Source organism: Rhipicephalus sanguineus, chromosome 2 (assembly GCF_013339695.2).
Source record: "Rhipicephalus sanguineus isolate Rsan-2018 chromosome 2, BIME_Rsan_1.4, whole genome shotgun sequence".
NCBI classification, from domain to species: domain Eukaryota; kingdom Metazoa; phylum Arthropoda; class Arachnida; order Ixodida; family Ixodidae; genus Rhipicephalus; species Rhipicephalus sanguineus.
Window position 1 is genome coordinate 16,337,431 of NC_051177.1, and position 8,001 is coordinate 16,345,431.

Sequence of the window (8,001 nt, forward strand, 5' to 3'; positions counted from 1 at the left end):
GGGTTCGATTCCACCTAGGGTACATAATCGTTTATTATTTGCATTCATAGCGATTTTTGGGTCACGAACAATGACCATTTTTCGCTCACAACCAACGATGCCGACGCCGACACCGGAATTCCTGTGACATGGGCTCCTTAACGCAATCGCGTTAAGACATTCTGCAGTTACGATCACTCATCGACTCATAGCAAATTGGATATAGAGCAGCGGTGATTCTATTCCTTTCCTATGAAAGAAAATGAATTGCCTGAAACAGGAAGAGCGTCTGATCTGTCCATGATACGTTTATTGGTTCCTTCCTGTATTTGCGTCGTCGGTTCTGTAAATTTCAGGCCAGGCAGAGCAGAATAAAATCATGACAAAGTGATCCAACGTTAAGAGCTCCCACTCAGCATTCTCTGCAATGAAGTAACATTCGCCACAGTTCATGGTTTCCCAGTGTGCAGCCGACAGTGACCACTGTCGAAAGTGGGGGGGGGCTCAGCCCCCCGAACTTTTCTCAATGAAGGGGCTAGCGCCCCCCTTGCCCCCCTCCCCCGGTAGATACGCCTATGCTTTTTTGTATTTGTTGCTTTCTATTTCTCTCTTTCTCTATCTATTTCTTCTCGCTCTTTCTATCTTTATTTCTCTTTCTTTTCCCTCTCTCTTCTTTCTCTCTCTTTCCTTGTTTATCTTTTGTTCTCTCTTTCCGCCTTGCTCTCTGTTCTTTCTACGTCTTTTTCGTGTCTGTTTCTTTCTATGTCTTTCTCTGTCTTATTTCTCACTACATCACTACATGGAGGCTTTCACAGGAATCGCTCTACCTTTATTTCACTTTCTTCCCTCTCGCTCTCTCTGCTTCTTCCTCTTTCTTTCTTTCTTTCTCTTAATTTCTATGTCTTTCTTTCTCTTTTTGTGTTTTCTGCCTCTCTATCTCTTTGTCTTTATTCCCTTTATTTGTCTCTCTTTTTTCTCTTCCTCTTTCTTTCTGTCGCTTTGTCTCTCTCTCTCTTTCTTTCCTTCTCTCTCTGTCTCTCTTTCACGCATTTGACGGGCTCCACTTGTTCTTGTTCTTGTGCACGCTCACTGTGGGAGATTGGTCAAGAATTGAGTGGTTTTATAAAATGGTATGGAACTTTAGAATAAGGAAGTTTATAGATAGAAATATTACAAATGATGTAGAAAATTTTGGTGTTCCATGAAATGGAAAAAAAACCCTGTCTTCGCCGAGCAGAGTTTTCGTTTAACGCTCCCACCTGCTGTAGTCGTTAGTAGGGCTTGCCCGATTAGAATGTCACATACCCACCTGTGGGTTTCTGCGGGCGCCAAAGTTTTACGGCCGGCTTAAACAGCTTGGCTGTTAAAAAAACGTGGTTGATCCCTCTGTCATAAAGTCAATATAACACGAAAGTAAACGTGTCTTTGCATAAGTAGTTGAATGTTTACTGTACATTGATATAAGAGAGCTTGCACAATGTATATTGGTGTTTTGGTGGCTATAGCACCGTTTAACGTGAATGCACCCACGTTGACGCTTGGTGGCACATCTTTGTGGTAGCTGTAGTAGTTAACGGTGAGGACGTAATCAGAAAAGGCGGTGTGACAGCCAGAACAGCGTCGCTGATTGGACGCAGAACTTGGGCTAAGGTCGCCATCTCGCGGCATGTCAACGAGTTATTGAACAACACGGCCAGACTACACTCTAAAAACTGAAACTCCTGCAGTGAGAGTTATAGAGCTGTGTTACTCCCACAGATCTCATTATACTCTCTCTCAGGGAGGCGCTTTACTCTCTTTTGGCCAGGAGGAGTGAAAAGGCCTTTCACTCCTCCTGGCGAAAGAGAGTAAAGTGCCTGTTTCACTCCCGCATCCCACGAGAGAGTAAAAGGTTGTTTTACTCTCTTGCCATATAAAAGCTTGTTTCAGAGCTTGTTTTAGTCTTGCAACTCTCCAAATATAACGAGCTGTAAAGAAAAGTTCGTGCAGTCTAATATCTTTGGCAGTAGCTCAATCGATGAAGTGACGGCGATAGATTCCTCGTCAACTTATCGCGACGAAAACCGCTGACATGCACAAAGAATCTGCGATCATAAATGTACGCGATTATACTTACACGTACGCACACTCTGAGTCAGGTCCTAGTTATTAACTGACTAGAGGTGGCACGCCGCAGCGTACGCAATAAAATGCTGTGGACAGAAAGCACGAGAAAAAAAAAGAAAAAAAGGGGGGGGGACTCTTAGTTTCGCCTTTAAAACGCGACAGCGGTATTCGTACACACGCATGGTCGCGCGCGCGCACGCACACACACACACACACACACACACACACACACACACACACACACACACACACACACACACACACACACACACACACACACACACACACACACACACACACACACACACACACACACACACACACACACACACACACACACACACACACACACACACTATCGCCTTCTCAATCGCTAGCTTGCCTGCGCTTCTCGATGGAGACGTGTACACAGTGCCGCAAGGAAAGCCAAAGTGCAAACGCCCTCTCTCTCTTTGCATCTACCTCGACTTTTCGCTCACGACCAACCAACGCTGCTTTTTCGCTCAGAACCAATGACGCCGACGCCGCCGACACCGGAATTTCTGCGAGACGAGCTCTTTGACGCTATCGCGTAAAAAAAAAAAGATATATATAAACGCGACTTCCTTCAAGCAGCCGCTAAACGGGAGGGCTGTTACATGAGCCGCCGAGAGAAACACGATAACGCAACCTTACGACGCAGGCACGCAGGCGCGAGCGAGGAAAGACAAAATAAAAAAAACAGACACACACACACACACACACACACACACACACACACAGACACACACGGGCGCACCAGGAGAGGAGAAGCGTGCGTGCTCAAGTCGAAGTCTCGCCGTCGCCCGTCGCTGCCTTCGCCATTTTCTCCCGTTGCCCGGTCATCGAAGTTTCCGAATTGCTCAGCTGTGTCGGCTGTGCGTGCCCGTGTCCTGTGTGTGCGCGACTCTGATCTCAACGCTGGACGTGAACGGCATTTAGCGACGGCAGTGTAACATCGCGTACTGTGAGCGTGTTCGTGTTGGTTTCATGATGGTCTGAAGGACTCAAGCGTGCTTGCACCTTCGTGTATTCGTGTTCGGCAAGCACCTGGTTAGGCACAGTCGGAAATGCGAACGGTAAGTGGTGCTTCTGTGTTCTCAGTTTCGCGTCGCTCAAGTGTGTAGTGCTGCACAGTGTGTCGCGTGGAAAGTACAATAAAAAGCAGAATGGAAAAGCATTGCGCGCACATACGTGTGATGCCTGATGCGCGTTTAAAAAGCTTTTGTGAAGGCACACGCTTCGCACGGCCAGTCTATCGAAGAGCGGGTACGCCTCAATGAAGACAATTTGTGCTACACAATTTCTTTGCTTGCCATAAAGCGTGAATGCGGCAGCGTGCTTTCAGAAAATATAAACAAGCGAGAGGTCGCGGTTATCACTCCGTCATGCGTGCATTAAGGCTAACTTTTGTTTTCAGTTGATTCAGTTATTGTAGTTGTCAGCCTCGGTTGTACGATGGTTGCGGTGCTCGGCTGCCGACCCGAAATTCGATCTCGGCCGCGGCGGTAGCATTTCGGTGGAGGCGAAACGCTAAACGCCTGTGTACTCTGCGATGTCAGTGCACGTTAAAGAAACATATGGGCGAAACTTCCGGAGCCCTTCGTTGCGCCCTTCACTTTTTTAGAAAAACGCCTATTTTCATAATTCATTTTCGGTAAAACACCCCCCTCCCTCAGAATTTCGCTCCCCCCCCTTCCCCTGTGGCTACGGGCCTGGCGTACGCTATTCCAAATCTCCCTAATATTAGTAAGTGGGAATACTTTTCGATAACAATTTTGCATTGCGCACTTTGTTCGTCTCTAAGACAAAAAAAGAAACAGCATACCATATATAGGGTAATAACGTCATTAGGTTGGACTAGAACGAATAAATTATGCTGCAGAGATATGAATTATGGCCATATATTATGTGAAAGTTGTCTGCTAAGTGACAGCGTTTATGGTGAAGCACGTGCATTTTACGATATTGTCACTTAATTCGTGACAATTTTGTGACATAATTAGTGACATCTTGAACTTTCCTGAATTTCATGTGGATATTCTCATCGAGTTGAAGATGTGCGAGCTGTGCCAGGCTTATTCAGTCACATCAGTGCAAGTCAGCTCAATGCAATACTGATGGCAGAGGGACAATAATTAAAAAAATGTGACTCTCATAAGACTATTATGAAGCTTTGAAGCAAGGCTAAGCAGCCATTAAACATTATCACGGTTAAAAAAACTAATGTTCAGCAAGAACAGAACACCTTTCATCATTTCTTATGGTTTACTTCTTTAAGTCATATGTAAGCTTCCTACCTTCATGCTTCTTGATGAATGTGAATATTGTGTTTAGTGCAGCACCAGAAGCAGTAGACAATGGCACGCAGGTCACCAGATGACTCTATCGCAAATTCTCAAAGGATGTGCTGTTGTGCACCTACTCCTTGCTGTATCATGCTTTGTTTTGAGCTCTTTCATTAGCATGATACACGGCAAACAACTTAATTTATCAGAAACTCAAATGCTGTGTTTTTGACGAAATGGTAGGTGTGGAGTGAACTTGAAACCACAAGTATTTGCTTTCTAGTCTCGCACAGGCAGTGAAATTTGTGGTTGGCTGTAGGCTGGCTGTAGGTTATGAATGTTTGTGCAGTTGGCAACACTACACTACTGAACTTGATGTGTATATTTGTAAATGCTGCAAGACTTAAAATAAAGGAAGGAAAGAAAGAAATAGATGGGTAGACAGGCAGGTTAGCCACTTCTCAAACTGGCTGGCCATGCTGTGCAAAGGAAGAGGGTACGATGAATAAAGGATAATACAAAAGAAACTTTACAGAAGAAGAACAAAGCAGGAAAGAAGAGTATGATGCCTCGTAAAGTCTGTCTCTAAGCTCAGTTTTGCGTAAGAAGCACAGCAGCACTTTCAATGCTAACATCAAACGGGAGCAACAGTGAAAAAGCTCTGGAATCTGTTTTCCCTGAGATTAAAAAAAAACGCTTTATCTACACTGCCAGTTTTGTATTATCTACTGAATTAGTTCTTGGTGTTCGAGTGCATTAGGATAATAAATTTAGAGTTAAAAGATCCTTACATGCATGGACGTCTAACTGAATTTATGCCGGTTATCTGAATTAGGTATTGGTGTGCTTTACAGCTGTTTAGTGCAGCATGAAATAGTGAGTCACTGCAAAAAATCTGTACATTTTTTTTTCTTTGCAGATGGTGCTCAAGATGGCACATGCAATGCTATGCAGCTGTGGACACCAGCAGCTTGATAAGAACTCTTGAAGCTCATCTGGATGCTTCACAGAACCTTGGTTGGTAGCAGTAATCTCGTTAGGAGAGAGTGATCAAATAGAATTCATTTCTGAATTGTGCAGTGCATACCTGTGTTTAATGAAGCAAGTCATTGATACATTGGAAACATTGAGAGTATCACTATTTTGAGTCCAATGTCATGGCAGCTCTTATCTCAGTCATCCGATACAGTATGCAGAATCTGCACCTGCACTCTGTCACGCCTATAACACTATATTGAATTTACAGTGGAGTGCCTCCATAATAGACACCTGTAGCATGATATTGACTGTATTGTGAGGGATTCATAGTGTTCCTGGCGAAATGGTCAGTACTTATATAATAACGGCAGTGCTAAGAAGACAAGGACAAGAAAGTGCACATCAAGAGCTCTTACTCACAACTGAAAGCTTCATTGCCTAAACTTGAACCTCGCCTATTACCCGCCAACTAGTTCACATTCCCGTTTTGCTTCAAACGGTCAGTATTGTGATGCATTACCTTAACAATGAAGTGGCATATACATCGATATACATTGAAGCTCACTAGCGCATTGTTATTATGGTGTTTAACTTTATTTTTGTGTTTGGTAGTTGCAAAACCGTTCACAATTTGCGACACAAATGTTAGTCCTGTTGTGAGTCACAACAGGACTAACATAGGATGGGCTGCATGCGCCTTGTGATTTAAGTTATCACTGTTAGGAAAATTTTTACATTCATTTCCACTTGATAGTTATATTAATTGCTTGTCTAGTTTGTGTTGGCTAGGGGAGATTTAAGGTAACAGCAAGCAGTAAGCAGCATATAAAATGTTCAGTATGCATGCATTTCATAGTTGGCAGAAGCAGGATGGTGCAGTGCTTACAGGCAGGTGCTATGTGCACAGCTGGTTTAGTCTGAAGTGCTGTGAGAAAGACAACATCTAGATGTTGCTTTGGCATAAACAGAGTTTTATATTTAAATGTAAATTAAAAAATTGAGGCTGTCCACTGTGGCATGCCTCATAAGTACTATATATCTATATTTTGTCCCGTCTAGCCTAGGATTTTAAATAATTTATTTGGGAGAACTTGCACTAAGTTTTGAGGATAAATGAATTATTTTTGTAATAGGAGTTGCCTCCACAAAACAACAAGCAACACTGCACACTAGCTATTGTACCTTGTTCTTTTGCTGGGTGTATAAAAACATGGCAGCAAAACATGGATAAGCAATTCAGCCTCGTCTTTCTGTATTATAATGCTGCGTCTTTCTAGATATTACAAGAATGAAAGTGTGCTGCACACTCATTGCATATCTCACAAGAAAATACTTGGCAGCTTCTTAATTTTGTATTTTTCTGTTTTTTCGGAAAAGTCTGCAGTAAGAGAAGACAAGTGGGTATTTTGTATGGATGCAGAAAGCTTAATGGACTTCTTTGCTTGATATCTTTTTCAGGAAGACTGAACACTTTTGGCAAAGCAGCAACAGTTCTGGCCCACCTGTTTGTCTACAAGACGGTCTCTTCTGTGAACACTCCTGTGCCTTACAGTATACTATACTGATGATCTTGTACATCTCTCAGTACTTAGGTTTGTCAGCACTTGGACTGCTGCACTGTGTTATGCACGGTGCTGAGTCCAAACTTTCCAATAACAGTGTGCAATTGAAAATTTTACATGGCTTGAAAAGATGCTGAATGTAAACTCATTTAATTTACTAAGCATGGTTCTTGACTGTTTTACAGCCGTTATTTATTCCCTGTTCAATTTTTATTCAACCTCATGGCATGTCCAGTCCTTGGCTCTAATGTGCCAAGCCACCACCAGTATTGATGGGCAATTTTTAATTCAAAGCATGTTATTGCCTAACTCCGAGGTAACTTTCCTGTCACGGTATTCGCAGATTCATTTTCAATGTGGCACTTCTGCATGAGCCATAAATTGAGCTGTTGAAGGTGACGAGGAACCAATTTTCCGGTCGCATTTCATGGCACTAGCTGGCATGTAAATATTGTAACCATTGGTCTACTATTTATGCATAATAATACGGGTGAATAGGGTTGCGAAATAATGCCATGTTCCCAAGCTTAACTTTATAAATTTACATTATTTCTTTAAAATATGTGAATAAAGGCAACTGTGTTTACAAACCTTGGCAGATGGATCTATCTTCGACACCACAGGTCTTTATACAAAACATTGAACTGCACAATCATGTGTAACATGTTTTCATGCCTGAGGGCAAACTAATGCAATATACAAGGAAAATGGTACACCACCATGCCTAAGTGTTGCAAGCCTTTATTACTTATCGAGTTGCCTTCATGTGTAAGCAGACACCAAGTTCTCTGTGCATCAGGGGCATAGGCAGAAATTTTTTTCGGGGGGGCGGGGGGGGGGTCGTCTCCTTGATTCGAAGTGGGAGCCGGGCAGGCAGATGTGTTCAGTTGTCATTTTGGGCTCTGTATGCCATAGCAAAAAAAAATTTCGAGGGGGGGGGGGGCGAGGGAGGCCCGGTGTGCCCCCCTGGCTACGCCACTGCTGTGCATGCCATCTCATTGGATTGTACTTGCATACTGGCATTTCGAAGTGTATGTGTCTTGCTTTGTGATGAATTTCCGAACTATACT

General features: G+C 43.3%; 1 long non-coding RNA gene across 1 annotated transcript; it reads left to right on the forward strand.

Moving 5' to 3' along the window:
* Nucleotides 1-3,114: 3,114 nt before the first annotated feature.
* On the forward strand, nucleotides 3,115-6,919 carry LOC125757109 (uncharacterized). Its single transcript, XR_007415055.1, has 3 exons — nucleotides 3,115-3,182; nucleotides 5,311-5,408; nucleotides 6,828-6,919. It is a non-coding gene; the product is annotated as an uncharacterized LOC125757109 (long non-coding RNA).
* Nucleotides 6,920-8,001: the final 1,082 nt, after the last annotated feature.